This window comes from Sturnira hondurensis, unplaced genomic scaffold (genome assembly GCF_014824575.4).
Source record: "Sturnira hondurensis isolate 20B ecotype Veracruz unplaced genomic scaffold, ASM1482457v3 Scaffold0023357, whole genome shotgun sequence".
Classification (NCBI taxonomy): domain Eukaryota; kingdom Metazoa; phylum Chordata; class Mammalia; order Chiroptera; family Phyllostomidae; genus Sturnira; species Sturnira hondurensis.
In genome coordinates, this window is record NW_028095988.1 from 5,245,918 (window position 1) to 5,265,672 (window position 19,755).

The 19,755-nt window shown below is 39.1% G+C and overlaps 1 protein-coding gene across 2 annotated transcripts in view; it reads left to right on the top strand.

Annotated features, from left to right (window-relative positions):
- Window positions 1-19,755, top strand: part of PRKD1 (protein kinase D1) — a 315,738-nt gene that overhangs the window by 271,584 nt on the left and 24,399 nt on the right. The gene's annotated exons all lie outside the window — the stretch shown is intronic.

Below are 19,755 nucleotides of genomic sequence, written 5' to 3' on the forward strand. Positions count from 1 at the left end.
ATTTGTTAATAAACAGTATTATGTGGTAGATATAAGTTTTAATCACTTAAATGTTTTCTGTAGACCGGAAGGGAATTGAGCAATTGTATACTAAATATGGTCAAACTAGATATCTAGTCTAGACAATTTAGGCCATTGATAAGTGCCCATTTTTATATAATTGCCCTAATTCTCTGCTTGTCATGCATGCTGGTCATAATTTCTAATTCATACTTTTATTGGATAATTTTCATTTGATCATTGCTAACAAAATGAAACATTGAATTTCTTCATTTTTTGTTTCATTTAGCTGCCATTTATTAAGTTTCATACAATTAGAAGCTGAAAAAATAAGATTTCTGTCCTAAAGAACTTCATGTATACAGAAAACTAAAAATAATAACAAACCTTTGTAGGATTCAGATTTCTAAAGGTGGTGTATCTGTGCCTCGGATAACTGCTGCCGCACAGAGGACACAGGACCGCTCCGTTAATGCTCTGTTTTCACAGGGGAGAAGCCAGCCACAGCTTTGAACATGTCAGTTCATAGAATCGTAGCTCACAGCCTGCTAATCAGTTAACAAGACAGGTATCTAAAAAGCATTTTAAAGGCAACATTGAGCTGCAGATGACTTTTGAAAACTTAGTAAACGACATGTTCCCAGACCTGGCCCTTGCTCTCCTGGTCCCCGCTCCCGTGTGGTATCCGAGGCCTGTTCCTTTGCAGCACGGCCACTCCAGAGTCGGCATTCGGCGAGATATTCATCCCAACTTCTAGGGCGTGAGAGGACTTTCCTGGTCCATCCTGGTGACAGTTGTAGAAGATGGACTAAAGGGTGTCCAACGTGTGGCCCGTGGGTCACATGTGGCCCAGGATGGCTATCAGTGTGGCCAAACACAAAATTATAAATTTACTTAAAAGCTTTTCTTTTTTGCTTATCAGTTTTTGTTAGTGTTTGTGTATTCAATGTGTGGCCCAAGACAATTCTTCCATTTTGGCCCAGAGACACCAAAAGGTTGGACACTCCTGGTCACTGTTGAAGGTCTGATTTTCTGTGCCTAGGCCTTTCACTCAGCTTTTCTGAGTCTGTCAGCCCAGGCTGCTGCCTCTGCAGTGAGGTAGAAAAATAAGATACACCTGAGCATACCTGTCTCCCATCTCCTCTTCTAAAAGAATAGGTGCAGCCCTGAGAGGTGTGGCTCAGTTAGTTGAGCACGGTCCCACAAAGCAGAAGGTCACCTGTTCAATTCCCGGTCAGGACAAATGCCTGGGTTGTAGGTTCAGTCCCCCATCAGGACTCATGCAAGAGGCAGCTGATTAGTGTCTCTCGCATTGAGGTTTCTCTCCCTTTCTTCCTCCCTTCCCTCTTCTCTAAAAATAAATAAATATAATCTTAAAAAAAATACCTTCCTCTGCACCTTTTTAAAATAAATAAGTAAATACATCAATAAAAGGACAGACGTAATCAACAATTCAAATGCAATAAGCAGACATTTGGTACTTTTTAAATTATAATAATATGGTTTTCTAAAAAACGGTTGGATTCAAAGTCAAATTATGCCCCTTGAGCATATGAAGAGGTCAAGCAGCTCTCATATTATGGCCTGAAATCTCGAACACCTCGTCACTTACCACATCCTCTCTGTCCCCAGTCATTGCTCACTTCATTCGTCCTACTCGTATTGAATCATGTCATGAGCTAAGCACTGTTGGTGTCCGGGGAATAAGGTAGGGACAAAGGCACACCGGCCCTTGCTGTCATGTCTTTAACTTGTATCATGCAGCTCTGTCTTTACTATGCTGCATATTGATGTGTTGAATTTTTCAGTCATGGGCCCTGTACAATGAGTTTTATTCAAGTTTGGCTTAATTAAATGCAGATAATCAAATTTAGGAGTTCATACTGTATCCTAAAGTTGCCATTGTTTCATTGTTTCGCCAAAAATAGGGAACTCATCACCTCCGCCAACTGAAACAAATGAAAAAAAATGTTTGAACTCTTTTCCCATTGTTAGATATGCCAGCCTCTTAGGAAAGATTATAATTCAGTGTCCAGAGACAGAGGAGTTCACTAGCACAGATATCACCAGCTGTGCAAGCATTGCACTCACACTCGATTTAAAACTACAGTGCACTCAACGTCACCCCCACACCTACCCCTGCACCCCTCTTACTGCAGTCTGTTTTCATTTTTTTAATTTTCATAGCACATATCATCTTTTAGACTATTATTGATTTTATTTATTACGTTTATTCTGGGTTCTCTCCCCACCCCAGCCCCACCGACAGAATATACCTACCATGAGGGGAGATATCACCGTTTTATTTACTAAAATATCCCAAACACCTGGCAAACATTAGGCATTTAGCGATACTTGTCAAGTGCGTATTTGTTGTTAAAACTGTACAGAAACACTGTCTTGTCCCATGGAATAGCATGCATAGTGTCTAACCAGGTAGCAGAAGTCTAGACTGTACATTGCTATGAATGGTTAAGTGGTTAGTTAGTTAAGAAAGATTATGTGTGATTTGTTCTTCTAAAGCCTCATTGCCCCATTTGTATTTCTTAAATAAAAAAAGTCCAAACTTTTTTGAACCTGAAAATTCAAAGTATAGTCGGGGTAGGGGCTGAGGGTTGGAATTCAGACTCACTGATTGACCTGCTCAGAAAAAGTATCGTGATTGAAGTCACTTGAACAGTGGAGAAAGTTTTTTTTTTTTCACTAATTTTGAGGAACAGATTTCTGTCTCTCTGGATGTAAAGTGATACCCAGAAGCATTTTGTATCCTCTGTCCTGTGGTGCCAAGCTTACAAAAGTTAGTGTCCTAGTTTCTGGTTGCACCTGGAGTCTGAGAACTTCTGTCCTACCCCTCCCTCTTCCTGGTTCTCCAGAAGGGGATCATGTGGGTTGAAGTAGCTGATTTTAAAGGTCCTCATGCAATCTGTTAGTCTGCTGGTCAAATTTAGATTTTTTCTGTTTGTAACAAAGTACCTTCGTTTATATAAGACTTCAAGGTTGCAAAACAATGGACAAAAAAGTAGAACTGTGTTAGTTTTTTTTCCCATTTCATCTTTTGTATACAACCTAAGCAAAGGCTTTCCAAGGTCTAATTTAGTCATTAGAAAAGTAAGCTTTTTAGATGGTTTTCATCAATTAAAGATCAAGGCAAGTGTCAATCTTACAGCACAGTTGTCCCTTATTTGTATTATTTAGAATAGCTCCTTTCAATACCTGTAAATACTTAATTATTATTATGTGCTTCAGAATGTTAATTAAGGTAGATGTTAAAATTATTTCATAAACTTCCCAAGGGATCCTAATTATATTGTTCTTTCAAATTGTGTAACTTGATTAAAACTACATGATAAACTTGAAATTATTTTTTTTCTATTCATGTCAACAAAATTAAAAATATATAGTTTGATGATTATTAGGGATATAACTGAAAACTGACCTTTATAAGGAGATGCAAGTATATCATAGGAAACTTAGAAATTTAAAATTGAAAGTAAGTAATATTGGAATGATATATTTAACATAATTTAAGTTATTGACATGGGCTTATTTGCTCAACATTTTCTAACATTACAATATCACAATGCATTAAAAGCTTTAGGATAATATTTCTTAATATAATTCTAATTGATACATTATTTATTTTTGTAATTGTCAACTTTTATTTATTTATATAAGGAATAACACCAGAGCTTCTGTTTATGATACAATGATGGAAGCGTTTTGGAATTATAAAAGTACTGAACATAGAGTACAGAATGTAGAAAAAATACATGAGAATTTTACAGGTCATAAATGTGTCCCCTTACACTACACTTATCTCATAATATTACTGCTGTCACTCGGGTTTCTGTAATGTGAAGCATGCCCTCTTCTCAGTCAAGCCTCTGTTAACCTAAAAACAAAGGGCAACAACCCAAAGTGGTCTTGATTTCTGCAGGCTGCCTCTCCCAGCCCGGGTCTAGTTCTCCCTTCTGTACCACGGCACTGCAGATTTCTGCTCTACTCTGCTTTCATTTCTTTTCAGTTCGTAAATCCCTTTCTCACCTTTGGTTTTCACATCCTTCATAAGAAAATACGAGACTTTTTTGCCATACTCCTGTTCTCTACCCCTACCTTTGCTCAACTGTTGCACTGTGGCTATGTTTTAGTCTTTATTGCATTTGACTAATCTCAGTCCTTCAGCAGTACGGATTCTTTGTTCCTCTGCCAGGCTTGCTCCCCGCCTCACCCTGCACTTAACAGATCCTTTTTCTCTTTCCCTGCTAGCTCCTCCAACTGTCCTCTCAAACTTCCTCTTCCATTCATCTAAATGGTTAACTCATTCTCAGAGTGAGGCCATCACTTTAAGTGAGACATCTATCATCTCTTCACAGGTCTTTGTTGAGATCGGATATTTCACAGGCACTGTAGTCTCCTGTTGCTGACCTAGGGCTTCTTCATTTTCCTATGCCACTCATACCTGCAACCAACCAGCCTAAAGCCAAACACTTAAATCTAATGTCCTTGCTTGAAAGATACTCTCTCCTTAATTTTGACTATTTTGCTATCATTCTTCCATTTTCTTAAACAAGAACTTTTTCCTTCAATGAGCATACGGTGGAGTAAAAATAGCTTCTTCCATAAATGGTGTTGGGAGACCTGAACTGGTATATGCCAAAGGATGAAACTAGACCACCAATTTACACCAGAATAAACTCAAAATGGATAAAAGATTTAACTGTAAGTCATGATACCATAAAAGTCCTAGAGGAAAACATAGGCAGTAAAATGTCAGATATCCCACATAGCAGTATTGTTGCTGATCTAGCTCCTAGGGTAAGGGATATAAAGGAAATAATAAACAAATGGGACTACATCAAATTAAAAAGCCTCTGCGCAGCTAAAGGAACCATCGTCAAAATGAAAGGAAAGAAAAGGGAACTGATCATATGGGAGAACATATTTGCCAGTGATACATCAGATGAGAGTTTGATCTCCAAAATCTATAAGTAATTCATACAGCTCAACACCAAAAAGATAAACAATTCAATTAAAAATGGGCAAAGGACCTGAACAGACACTTCCCCAAGAAGGACATACAGAGGGCCCATAGACATATGAAAAGATGCTCCACATCACTAACCATCAGAGAGATGCAAATTAAAACTGCAATCAGATATCACCTCACACTGGTCAGTATGGCTATCATTAACAAATCAACAAACAACAGGTAAAGATGTAAAGAAGAGGGAACCCTAGGGCACTGTTGGTGGGAATGCAGACTGGTGCAGCCGCTGTGGGAAACAGTATGGAATTTCCTCAAAAAATTAGAAAAGGAACTGCTATTCCATTTTGACCCAGCCATTCCACTGTTGGGAAAATCCCCTAAAAATTCCAAATCACCAATGTTATTTATTTATTTTTAGACAAAGGGGAAGGGAGGGAGAGAAACATCAGTGTGTGGTTGCCTCTCATGTACCCCCTACCAGGGACATGGCCTACAATCCAGGCATGTGCAGTGACTTGGAATCAAGCCAGTGACCCTTGGGTTCAGAGGCCAGCTCTTGCTCCACTGAACCACACCACCCAGGGCCAGAATCACCAATTTAAAAGAACCTATGCACCCCTGCGTTCATAGCATCATGGTTTATAATAGCCAAGTGCTGAAAACAGACTGAGTGCTCATCAGTAGATGAGTGGATCAAAAAACTATGGTACCTTTACAAAATGAAATACTGTGCAGCAGGAAAAAAAAAAAAGAATGAACTCCTACCTTTTGCAACAGCATGGATGGAACCAGAGACTATTGTGCTAAGTGAAATAAGTCAGGCAGCAAAAGACAAATACTATATGATCTCACCTGTAAGAGGAACCTAATGAACAAAATAAACTAACAAACAAAATAGAACCAGAGGCATGGAAACATGGAACAGACTGACAGCAGCCAAGGGAGGGGGGGATAAGGGTGGAAAAAAGGGGAAAGGACTAATCAAAGAACCTGTATGAATGACCCATGGGCATGGACAATGGTGTGGGGATTGAATGTAGGAGTAGGGGATGGGCTTGGATGGAGGAGGGCAAAGGGGGAAAAATTGGAACATCTGTAATAGAATAACTAAATATTTTTTAAAAATTAAAAGAAAATGTTAAGTCATTCATTAGCACCTGTGAAGCACTTCCTTTAAATGAAGTGATTTACTGGGCTTCTGGGCCATATAGAAATAAATGAAGGAACTCCCTAAGGTGTTTATCATCTGTTAGGACAATCAGGTACCAGTAGCTACCAGGATAGCTATGGAAGCATAGTGAAATGGGGAAGTGTATGATCAAGGTCAAGGCGATGGAACAGGAGAGTTCCAAGGGAAATACAACACTGATGAACTCTTGAGTGTTATAACCAAAGAAATGGTGTTAAGGGCTATCAGGCTGAGGGCTACCTACTTCAGCACAACCAATATTCTGTGAAAGTGAGTAGGAAATTTAAGGTTATTTTAGAAGAAACAATTCTAAAAAATTCTGTACCTACTGGTGTATGAACAGTTTTGTCAGAAATTTAGAGAGTCTTAATTTTGTAGTGAATTGAAAATCTTGGTATTTGAAAATCAAGCTGTTTTATCACTCCTTTAAATGTATGCATTAAAATCTAAATATAGACATTTGAAATTCTTTATCAATCATTTTTAGAGATACATGAATAGGCTCTATTTTAACCATACAATATTTTACAACTTCCTTGTTTTCTGTGACTATATTATACTTTTCCTACAGAAATACATTCCAATGCAATGTGTTTTTATACTTGAAAGTATTTTATTGGTCCTCTTCATAATTATTTACAATAAAAATAAGTATAATTTTAATTTTTTATTGTATTTTAAGTACCTAAAGCCTTCTGGATTAAGCTGTCACTACAATAATTATTGATAAAAGCTTTATCAAGCAAAATAAATACTCTGTATTTTGCTTGATCAAAATTTAAATACTCTGTAAATTTTGATCTATGCTTGTTCAACATAAGAACTAAAATGTTACTAAAAATAAGTTATTTAATGAGAATGATTTTTTAATTTTTGATAATTTCATGGGTGAATATAACTTATTGTTTGAATTAGACAGAGTTCAGCAACAATTTTATTCCTTTTTTAAAATGTAGAAGCCAAGTTGCAAGCCAAAACAGTGATTTATCTTTAGAAATTTACTTTAATCCTTTGTTAATAAATCCACTAAATTCTTCTCTAATTTCCTTGAAAGCATGAATTGGAAATTTCTTTGGCAAGGAATTATTTTGAAGTTATTAAGGTAATTTGCTTTACACTAGCACAGTATTTTGAAATTTTTTGTTTATTTTCTCCAAGAGTATTTTCCTCCCCATGGGTGGGTGCTCTTGTAATTTGGAATACGTGAGAAGCAGGCCTTTCTTTTGGAAAGTAGGAGAAAAATCATTGTGAAAGGAGACTTGGGAATGGAGAATTTTGAGACCACAGGGATATTCTCAGGCAGATCTGTATTGGAGCATATTTATGGAGTGTTAAGATTCCTTCATCTATTCATTTGAAGTACAGTTATTGAGTTCTCCCCATGTACCAGACAGTAGAGCTACACATGTAAACAGAACAGATGTTCTTAAAACACTCTCTCTGCTTACATAGCCCTTAAAATTCTTTTTGTTCCCAAAGAGCCTGCCTTAGTTTGGAGACCGTGTGGTGGGACAGAATAGAATGTGCAATAAAACCAGAAAATGGGTTTTGTGTGAGTTCATACAGAACCTTAGATGTTGTGCCAGATGAATTGGATTTTATTATGCTCGGATGACTATAAATTATTGAAAAATTTGGAAAAAGAAATTGTTATGATTGCATCAATATTTAGAGATAACATATACAGGAAGAATTTTTAAAGGCAAGAAGACTTTGTGAGAGGCTGTTCTCAGCTAGCAGTGACCGTCACAGTCACCCCATTTCTCTTTCTTTCTACAAAGTGATCTTGGCTGCAGCCCTCACATTTCCATTAGCACTGGGCTAGACCGGGCTTCTGAACTCATGCCTTGCTTACTGGAACTGATGATACTCCTGGTAGCTGAGTTCTCTCCTGCTTCCCATTCCATCATCATCTGCCTGGCCCTCCTTTCCCCTAGTCCATCCTGGAGACCACGACCTGATGAGTCTTTGATGAGCTTCCATCTTATCTTTCCAACAGCTTAGTTTTCTTTTCCTTATTTCATTGAACCTGTCTACATGTCCTGTCTTGCCACAGTGTAAATGATCTCACTGGACTCTGTCTCTCCTGTTCAGCTGAGTCTTTCATTTCTCTTCCAGTCATTGTCATTGTCATACTCTTAACCTCTGCCCATTGCCCAGCTTTTCATTCCAGCCCTGGATGCCAGTCTTGGTTCACCTGGCTCATCAGTGTTTGATAGATATTCGAGATCCCCAGTCCTCTCTGTCTTATGCTGTTTTCCATATCTCCTTTTTATTTTTAATTTCTAGTGTTAGAATAAAGTAGTACTTCAATATTTATTGATGTGTTTTATGTAATAATTAGATTACAAGCAGTTTGAAGGTCTCAGCCATGTCTATTTTTTCAACTTCCACAAGGCCTAGACTGTAGAAAAGATACAGGTAAATTGATTAACATTTGACAAAATTATCTGAAATCACATACTGAATTTCCTTAAATTCTTTCTCAGGTCCTTTGGTACAATACCTTTTGTGTAAATAAATCATTAAGTCTGGGGCCGTAATTACAAAATGTTGGTATTTGATGAGTGGGAAAGATTTGAGGAGTACGTTCATTGTTTCCAGGGGTTACAGGCTGTCTCAGAAGCTGAGCCCTGTGTGTGTGGCAGCAGGCGGGGGCGGGGGATTGTGTATTGTGTGCAGAGGAAATCAGAGAACATGTCACATGTAGATAGGGTTTTTCCTTGACAGGCAGTGGAACCTTAAGATCAACAGGGATTTTGGTAAGGGAACAACATTGGTGGTTCATAGGTTTAAAAACAGAATAAGGTGTAGGAAAGAGGTCTTATCAGTCAGGAATATAGGGAGTTCAGTTGTCAGGGTGAGTGTCATCAGAGATATAGGGGCAGGGTCCTGTGGGGAGGTAACTGACAACAGGTAGCAATCGGAAATCCACATGCGTGCTCAGGTGGGTTGAACAGTCGTGGTGGGGAGTCTTAAGTAGCCTGGCTCCTGAAGCACAGTAGTTAGAACAGGCAGCATCCAAGTCCTAAATAAACTTGAATTAAGACAATGTGTACCATAGTGTTAAAGAACACAGTCTCTAAGGCCCTGGCTGGTGTAGCTCAGTGGATTGAGCACGAGCCTGCGAACCAGACGATCGCGGTTCGATTTCCAGTCAGGGCACATGCCTGGGTTGCAGGCCAGTTCCCGGTAGGGGCCAGTTCCCAGCAGGGGATGCACAAGAAGCAACCATACATTGATGTTTCTCTTCCTCTCTCCCTTCCCCTCTAAAGATAAATAAATAAAATATTTTTTTAAAAAAAGAACACAGTCTCTAGAGTTAAACTGCCTGGATTCAAATATCAGACTTGTATTTAAGAGTTCTTGGGAGCTTGAATAAGTTATAAAGCTTTCTTTGCCTCAGTTCCCTTATCTATAAAACCTCACAGACATGAGAATCAAATGTGATAATTTGTAAAATTCAGCAGGGCCTGGAACACAGCAAAGTTTTTATAGTCATTAGATGTTATTAGTTCACAGCCACTGGTCTAGCTTCCAGGAGCAAGATCAAATAACTCGCTGTTGACTTTTCTAAGTAGGGAACCTGGAGACACATAATTTCATCATAACAAGAACATACATTTGACTCAAAGCCAGGGGTCGGGCTTAATATGCCTTAGCGTGTGCCTGGCCCCTGGTAGGCATTGAATATTTGTGGAACAAATTCTGTAGCCACAGCCGAAGGAAGCATGGAGTGCCGAATTGCAGAGCCTGCCAATAAAACAATAAACTATTTCTAATCCTCCTTCCTTTTTTTTTGTTTAAAAAACATGGCAATTTTTCTTCATGGAGCAAGACTAAATATATATCTTGTGAATACATGGCTTTTTTCTCTTGATACATGGCTTTTTTTCCTCTTAGTCTGAAAAGATGATCAAAAGTATCTGGGGAAGAGATAATCATGATGGAAAACCAGAGAATAATCTTGCCAAATGTGGGTGGGAAAATGAAATATTTGCAAACTATTGATTTTTTTAAAATTATGAAGTCATTTTTTAGAGAAAAATACACCAGGTTTGATTACCTTCTTTCTTTGTGTGTATTGGGAGGTCAGTTTATACTTTTGGTGCTGAAGGGCTCCCAGGCAGGCCGCCGGGCCGCAGCCCCGTGCCAGGGTCCAAGCTCTTGTTACTGTGCAGGAGGAAATTTAACAAGACAGACAGGTTTGGCAAAGCACAGCAGCTGTATCGGAGTAACGGTAAGCACTCAAAGGAAGGGAGTGCAGGTGAACTCAGAGAGTGGCTCATGGCTAGAGGGTTGGGTGGAGGTTTTTATCAGCTATGGGCAAGGGGAGGAATGGGTGGGTTGTGGTGTCTGTCGCCAGGGGTTGGACGTAGCCACAGCTTGTCTCAGTCGCTCCTCTTCGGATAGTGGCTCTTTCTCTGATCTTCTCGGAACTGTCAGGATGATCTGAAGAACATTCAGGGCACCTTCAAAACTGCAAGGGAGGTCCGAGTTGCCCGACTGTAGCTGAGTCTGGGTTTTGTTTGTGTTAACTGTTTCTTACCCAGGAAATTGGGAGGAGGCAGCGATGGGCAGGTGTTTAGTCACAAGTCACATCCACAGTGACCTCACCTAGAAGGGGAGGGACAGGGTAGAGCCCGGGGACTCTGCTTCCTAAGCTAATTCTCCTGCCTCATTGCCATTGTTTCATCTGATATGTTTATTATACTTCTTCAAATATTTCTTTCTCTGTATTTTATTGCAAGAAGAATTTACTTGGAATTGTTTCTTTAGACAGGTTTTTCAGCTGTAATGTAATCTTATCTTCTGCATGTTCCAAAAAGTAAAGCCTGTAGATTATGTACATAGATGTCTAAACTAGAGGGAAAATGAAAACAAAGATTTATTATAACAAAAAGAAAATTAACTTAGAAAACTTTTCAAATATTGTGTCTGATAAGTTAAACCCTTGTGTCAAAAGGTCAGGTTCCAAGTCAAAACTTCTGTTTATGGGGTAAATCTTTTTTTTAACTCTGTTTTCCTTAATTATGGAATTCCTCTGACTTGGTGCACTTGGTTTGCAGGGCTGTTTCAGGGGGACTAAATTAAATCATGCATAGCATGTTTTTTACATCAGTGTTTCCCAGCATATTTTGAGAAGGAATTTAAGTTCATTTGTAAGAGGGTAGGGGGGCAAAGAGTTCCCCGCTAAAACAAGTTATGGATATCCAGGTCATCCACATCTTGGGAGTGAGCACAGTCTTTCACTTCCTGAAGATTCTGAGAAGGCCCATGTTTAAGAACTTGCTTAATTTTGAGAATAAACATGTTTTACCACAGAACCCTTATGCAAAAGTAAGATGTCACCATTGGCCTGTTGGCACATAATGTCTCGTCCTCTCTCCCTGCCCAGTAGACCCCGTACACTCATGCTAGTTCCCATTCTATGACATGTAAGACATGGGCAGGACTATGTGTCTGCACAGACACTTAACATTGTGATAGAATGTTAAGCTTTTTGGTGAAGTGCTGGCATGTAAATGTAGAAGCTGGTCCACAGTGATATGATTTGCTAAACATTATGCTTTAAATCTAACACCAGGACGAGTTTGGATTTGTGTGTTCATGTCTCCAGCCAGGTAGATTAACAGTAATAAAACTGTGCTTCAGCTGTATCTCCATTGCTATGTGTTGGTAGCAAATAGGATAATTATCCAGATATTTGAAGTTTTCAATTTTTATATTATTTATAAATGTACATATATACACACACATATCCCAATTTTCTTATTTTAAGAAGACATGCTCTTAAATCTTGCCTTTCATCTAAACACAGACTGCATATTGGCATAGAGGAAAGGGGGTCATGCTTTCTGGGGAAATGTTTTCTAACACTGAATATTTTTTTTCTATTGGTATCGATCAGTTACTAATTTTCTGTCTTTGTTTCTGGTTCTCCAATATCATGCTCTTTTGATTCATTCAACTTGAAACCCTGACCTTGGGTCGGGGTGGGCATGGGTACTCTGGTGAGTACAGGAATCTTGCTATATGAGGGTCTTTCCTGAGTTCTCTTGATAGAAAGTACTCGCCCACCTCCCAAAATTACAGTATCCACTTCAGCCACATACGAACATCAGTGCCCGTGAAACCTCAGAGTATGAGTCCAGATAGAGGGCTAATTTCCCCTTCCTAGCTCTAATATGCGGATTCCTGGTAATGGGTAGCAAATGTCAGATACTTTTATAGTATTATCACCTGGTAAAAAGTGAAAAAATGCTAGAAACAACATGAGAGATGATGAGAGCTTTTAAAAAGTGCTTTCTGCATAGTCCTTCTCCTCCTCTGCATTTAGCTTCTCCTTCCATTTGTAGTGAAAGAAGAAGACATTGTATTTATCACATGTCTGTAGCAACCTGTGACCTGAAGCCACACCAAAGCACGTCCATAACAGACGGAGTGCAGAATGACTGAGGTGTGCAGAAAGGGTTGTGGGTGTACATTAATACAGAAGGTCCACACCAGGCTTGAGCTGATTTTTTTTTTTTTTTGCTATGCAGATATTGAATCGGTCTTTTGAAAAATTTCCTGATCTGGTATTAATTAATACAATACACAGATTTGTAGCTAATTTAAGATGGAAAAATGTAATGGTCAATTGTGCATATAAGCTAACCACCTACAAGTTGACTCCCTTTCCTGATCTCTGGGCACAGGGTGTATGTATTGCCCTTAGCAGTTCATGGAGATACTTTCATGCATTATTTCTCCGACAAAACGTTGACCTATATTTAACTAAAGTCGATCCATGCCACTTAGTGCCCACCACAGTAGTAACAGTACACTCCAGTCTGATGGATGGGAGAGCAAACAACTTTTACCGGGAATGATTTGAACCTTTCTGAGTTCCTAGAGCCTAATAGGTTAAATTGGTGGCCCTGCTGATCTAAAGGTCAGCCAGCAACCCCTGTTCACAGGAGGAGGGATTAGTGTATCTAATCTTGTTGAAGTAATAGAACGTGCCTTTATTCTTCTACAAAGTTGACACAGTGTGTTAGCTTTGTTTTGTCCTAGGTTAACATCAGTGTGCATTTCTAAAATTTCACATGTGATATTTCCCCACAAAAGTTTTATCTCCTAAAAGACAAGTAACTACTGAAGTGTGAGCCTACTTTAACTAAGTTTTGTCAGCTCCACGTGAAGTGGAAACACGTTCCCCTCCTACAGCCCAGTAATCACGCTCGCTTTAGGCAGGAGGCTTTCCCCAGGGGCTACGCACAGCCTCTCCACATGGCTGACGTCCCAGCAGAAGCCCCTCCTCCCATCCCTGGAGGATAAAATCACAGCAGGGGAAAGACAGGGAGCACAAACTTTCAGGAGCCAGCTTGTAGCAGTTCCTTTCTTATGTAGCCTGTGTTAGGTGAAAAGCAACGGGAAGTTTTCTTTTCTGCCACTTGGAGTAAACTTTCAATTATCAAAATGCAGTGTGGCCCAGATCTTTTATAAGTTACAGAGTCTTCCCGACAGTGACACCTAACCTTTACTGTGTTCTGGGTCTGATCCCAGGTCTTCTGCAGACATTAGATCATTAAGCCCTAGTGGTATTGCAAGGTTAGACACCTTATTATTATCATCCCGTTTTACATACGAAGGAATGAAGTCAGGAGTTGGGAAGTGGCAGAGTTGGAATTGAAACTCAGACGGTCTGTGTCCAGACCCTGTGCTCCTGAAACCATGCTCCGGGCCTTGAGGATTTCCTTGTTGTCACATCTGTAAATCAAATCAAAAACGGTGGGAAGAAGGGAGTTGCAAGGCCTCTTCCGCGTGAGGAGGGTTAGAAGTACAGTGATCATTATCGTCTAAGTAGCCCATTTTCGGTGCTTTCTTTCTCATCCTCAGGCCAATAATGAACCCATAGGAAATTAGATCTTCACAGGTTGTGCAGGGGAGAATTGGCAGGGAGGGAAGGGGTCGTTTAAAAGGACTATCCCAACGATGGTCTTTGGCTGCTGCTGCTTTGCCTGTCTCTTGCTGTGAATGTTTCCTTGTGGGCTTTGAGAACGGGGTAAAACTAAGGCATGTCTTCTTTTTAAGAGCTATATATAAAATAAACACAAATCACTTAGGTAGAAGGAACACTAAATGTTTATTCCTATCAAATATGCTGAAATACTTACAGAAGCAGTGGCCAAATCTATATTTTGAGGCAACAGCACCTGGAAATGACCATACCCTTGGGACTTTGGAAAATCATTTTGCAACTCACACCACTGATGGCATCTCTGCTAATCACATCCATATTATTGGTATTTATCATTACAAATATCATTACTTCTGATCATATCATTTATCAGCAGAATCCTGAGCTTGCTTACCAGTGAGTCAAGTACTTTTTTATTTTTTTAGACTAAAAGTCTAGTACTTTTTTATTTTTTTCTGAAGAGAGGACATCAGTATCTAGCATTTTAGATGCAAAACGTACTATGTCACTAAGTGCATCAGATATGTATTAACATAACTTTAGTAAATTAATTTAAGCTTTCAAGAATATTATCCAGGGCCCTGGCTGGTGTAGCTCAGTGGATTGAGCACGGGCCTGCGAACCACACTATCGCAGTTCGATTCCCAGTCAGGGCACATGCTTGGGTTGCAGGCTGGTTCCCTGCAGGCTAGTTCCCAGCAGGGGATGCATAAGAGGCAACCATACATTGATGTTTCTCTCCCTCTCTCCTTCCCTTCCCCTCTAAAGATAAATAAATAAATAAAAATCTTTGGGGGAAAAAAAAAGAATATTATGCAGGCACTAAAAAGAAAGGAGATACAAGGATTCTTGATCCTTCCATTAACTTTACAAACTTGACTTGGGTACCAAGCACTAGGCTTACTCTGGGGATATAATTGATAAGATACAGTCCTTGAGGGGCTTGTAGTCTTGTAAGTAAGACACATAGATTCACCAATAACTAAGTATGTTAAATGTTAGGAAAGAGGATTGTACCAAAGATGATGACTATACAGACACATACAAGTCGGACTGCGGGAGTCAGTGGAAGGTCCCTGACAGCTGAGAATTCATACCAGGCCAAACAGTTTCGTTCCTGCTGAGAGAACAGTACGTATGAAAGTGCAGAGAAGAGAGAGAACATGGCCTGTTCTGAAAACAGTTTATTCTGACCAGAGAGATGGGTAGAAGTGTAGGAGAAGAAGAGAAGAAGCTGGTGAAGTATTTGGGTGGGAGGAGGAGAAGAAGCCATTTGTGAAGGGCCCTGTGTGCCTTGCTGAAGGGGTACGTGCACCGCCTACTAATGCTGGTGGAGATTATCATGGAACTGCAGCAAGAGGATATGACTGAGAATCACCTCTGGGAAGACCATCGGGACAGTGGGCTGGACGTGAACTAGACCGAAGATAAGATCGCTTGGGAGGCTGTGGCAGATCCGTAGGGAGGAGGTGAGGTGTCCGTGTGGGAGAAATTAGGGAGGTGCATGCTCTTCATTTTAGAGATCAATTGATTTTGGAATTGAGGGAGAAGTAAATATTTAGTGTGAGTCTCAGTTGCTGACGGAGATGGCTGGCCATTTATTGAGAAATGAAATGCCAAAAGAGTAAGTTTGGAAGGAAGGACATTCATTCCCATTGATAGACATCTTTCCTTTACATGACATGCCCCAAAATACAGTTGGGTATAAGATTGTGGAATTTAGGAAAGAGAGATGAGCTTAACTGTATCAATTTGAGTATTATCTTTAGTCTTTTTATAGTTATCTGCTGTCTACATGATGACTTTTTAAAACATCTATCAGAAAGTTACATGCTATTTCCTCTTCATGAGACATTGGGTAACTGTAATTTCTAGGGCCACTAAGGGAAGCCTACATTGGAAGAGACTGTAATTAGACAATGGAAAGAGGGTGTCCTCTTGGCCCTGGCAAACTGGCAGAGATGAGAATCCACAAAGACTCTGAGTGCTGTACCTCCAAGAAAGGCACCTCATGTCCCCACCCACACAACTGCGAATAGTCTTCCGCTTTTCAGGACATTTAGAATTTAAATCTGCACTCGTCACTTTTAAATTTATTTTGTTCGGTGCAGTAGGAGCTAAAATCTAAATCATTTAGTTTTTTTGATAGAAAAGTTGTGAGAAGTCACATTAGGTCTTTCTTGCTCCTAAATATCATGTTGAAAAATTGTCGATTCTAATTCTTCTCTTTCCCAACTCTCATGTTTTAGTGTAAGTATCCGGAATGAAGGGGAAAATATGCCATGTTTAATTTTTCACAGGTATATATGGAATGATATATACAGCGACACTATTAAAATTAAATATAGCTACAAATGAAATGTTAACGCAAATCCAGAGAGTACAAGAAAATAGAATGTAAACATAAAGGTGTTAATACTGAAATAGTTCTTGTCATAAAACATTGTTACTTTTATAAAAGCCTTTGCTTTTGATAGCATAAGAATTCTCTAGGCAACGTGAGTCAGGAAAATTTTTATCTTGATCTCCAAACAATATTTCCTCCCAGACTTCTGAACAACTTATATTCACCTCATGGATATGTCATCAATCTGTTATGTGTGAATGGACACTATTCTTTCCTGTACTTGACCAAATGTTTCATTTCCTGGAAATCGGATTACTTAAATGCAACAAACAGATGGCCAGAGCATCCTGTAGTACTTACTCTGCCATGAAGTTTATTATCTGAATTCCTGAGGTAGGGCCTGGGAAGTTAGCAAAAATTCTTTCTGAATGCTACTGTGCCATATTTGATGTGCACTTGTCAAGCCATTTTTTTATTACTGCATGTTGCCATGTATAATGCACACCCACACGTTTAGGCCAACCTTTCAGGGGAAAAAAAATCTCTCATTTGAACTCAATTATTTATTTATTTATTTATTTATTTATTTATTTATTTATTTATATTAAGCTACTTGTTTTTTGTATTACAGAAGAATTTTAGCATTTATTTTAAACATATTATGCTATAAGAAATTTTCTGTAACAAATAATTAAAAACACAATAGCAGATACGAGGTATTTCAGGTACTACCCATATATAATGTATGCCCTTATTTTTGCCTCAAATATTTGGGCAAAAATGTATGCATTACACATGGCAAAATAAGGTAATTCAGTTACTTTGCACATTAGGAGGAAAACGTTGAATAGATATTTTATATAGAAAAGTATAGTCCTGGCTGGTGTGGTTCAGTGGATTGAGAACTGGCCTGTGAACCGAAGGGTGAAGGGTCGCCAGTTCGATTCCCAGTCAGGGCACTTGCCTGGGTTGCAGGCCAGGTCCCCAGTAGGGGTGTGCAAGAGACAACCACACACTGATGTTTCTCTCCCTCTCTTTCTCCTTCCTTTTCCTGCTCTCTAAAAATAAATAAATAAAATCTTTTCTTTAAAAAGTTTATATATTTTATATTTTACATAGAGAATTTAAATTGTGTACAAGTCACATGGACCAGTGTGACTGAAGCGTATCTTAGAGTTACTCTTAAGGTATTAAAAAGATAACATGAATTGTGCATGATAGTAGAAAATAATAGCTTGAATTTTTTTTTCTGTTTCCAGTCTTCAATATTGTCTTCTCTAGGCTAAAGAAATACTTTCTATCAGTATGGTATGAGAATTTGGAGAAATACAGCATGATTATATTCTGTTCTTTCTTTTTGTTGTTTTTACATGTAAAAACAAGCTTGGTCATTTGGTTTAATGCAAAAAAATACAGGTCATGCATAAGAATTTATGGTGGCCTTTTCTCAAGCACATATAATGAAGTTTAAAAATACCAACTTGTCATATATCAGTTATGCAGGAAAAATAAAGTTGTCGTGCTATTGGAAAAATTTTTCAGCTATTACTCAATGTATTCTTTAGCAAACCTACCTGTACAGCAGAACGTTTTTATTAAAGATCAAGGGCCAACTACAAAAAATGAATGAGTTTGAACTTTTCTAAAACTTTTTTTTAACATTGGTGTATACATAGCCTTTAGTTCAGTGCTTTCATTGAATATATTTTCTTTAAAGATCTATATACCTAAGTGGATTCAAAGTTCTTTATCAAGAAACAGCAATTTTTTCTAATTCTTTTTATTAAAATGCTATTAGAAAACATTTGTAGAGTCCTTCATATTTACAGTGAACATGGCACAACTTACCTAACGGGGGAGAATCTTATCAATCTGCTCCATAATCTTGTGCTAGAACAGTCTGTGAATATACCAATTAGATAAACACATCCAGGTTCAGCTCTCTGTATAGGGGATGCTCCTCAAGTCACGTGGTAAAGTAGGGAAAAGGACAAACGGGCTATATTGAGTGAAGAACTTTAGTGCCGCCAAGAATTTGCATTCTTAGAGGAACACAGGCAGAGGCACGGGAGGGTTGGCATTGTACCGTGTTTTGTCAGATATAATACAACCCACGTTTTTGGCCCAAACTTTCAGGAAGAAATCTCTCATTTTAATTTTTAATTTAATTATTTATTGATTTATATTTAGACACAAAACCCATTATTGTGTTCCAGGGTATTATTTTGCATACAATATCATCATTTCTTTCTAGTGTTACACTTTTAGCACATCAGCATAAATAAAAGAATTAAAAACATATAGATATGGAACTAATACTACCGGTGTATCATACACACCCTTATTCCCACCCCCAAATTTGGGTAAATGCACATTATACATGGCAAAATACAATATATCAGATAATTTACATAGAAGAGCATCTAGGCCACCTACTGATGCCCATTCTCCCCCATCCTCATAGCTGAAAACAAAGTCAGCAGAAGCAGCAGGCGAGTGGGCATGTGAGGTTGTTAATGCCACCCACTGTGCCACGCACTTCAGCTCTGACCAGGAGAGAGGAACAGTGCCCCTTCGTCCTCTTCTGCCCCTGAGGTTGCTCTCCCTTAACCTTCACACTCTGGATTTTCCTCTGTCTACACACAAAGGGTCCCTTTGCCTTGCTGCCTACTTCTCTTGTCTGCTCCTTTCCAATTTCATTGTTCCTGCTCCCCATGCAAACAGCCAGGCCATGGCAATTCAAGGAAGCCCAACTCCCCAGAAAACTGCTGAAGTGCTTCAGGTTATAGTAAACTAACAAATAGTAAGTTAAGGAGATACTCAAAAAGAGGAAGGTGCACTCAGTACGTCTCGTAGTGAACTTACCTCAGGAGAATCGTAACTCAGGCAGGATTCTCATGTTATTCTTAAAGCTTCTGCTGTGGTCATTGATTTAAAAGAGGACAGCTGATTCATGTGGACACCCAGAGCTTGACAGTTTGTCCAGTGGGAGGGGCTCCTCTGTCAGGGAAGGTTGTATAAGAAAAATAAAGTGAGACAGTCCATGCACAGGTTCAGGTGTGAGCAATGCGATCACTCAGATGCCACATTGCAGGCCAGACAGACATGTAGTCATTCCTCAGAGTCTCCCACCTAAGGACCTGACGCTTTCATAATGGTAAAGCCAAAAGGTGTCTGCCCTTACTTGTAGGCAGTCAGGACAGATAAAGGAAGAATAGTGAGAGAGTGAATTTTGTTAATCCTGCCCTCTCTCCACGGCTTCATCT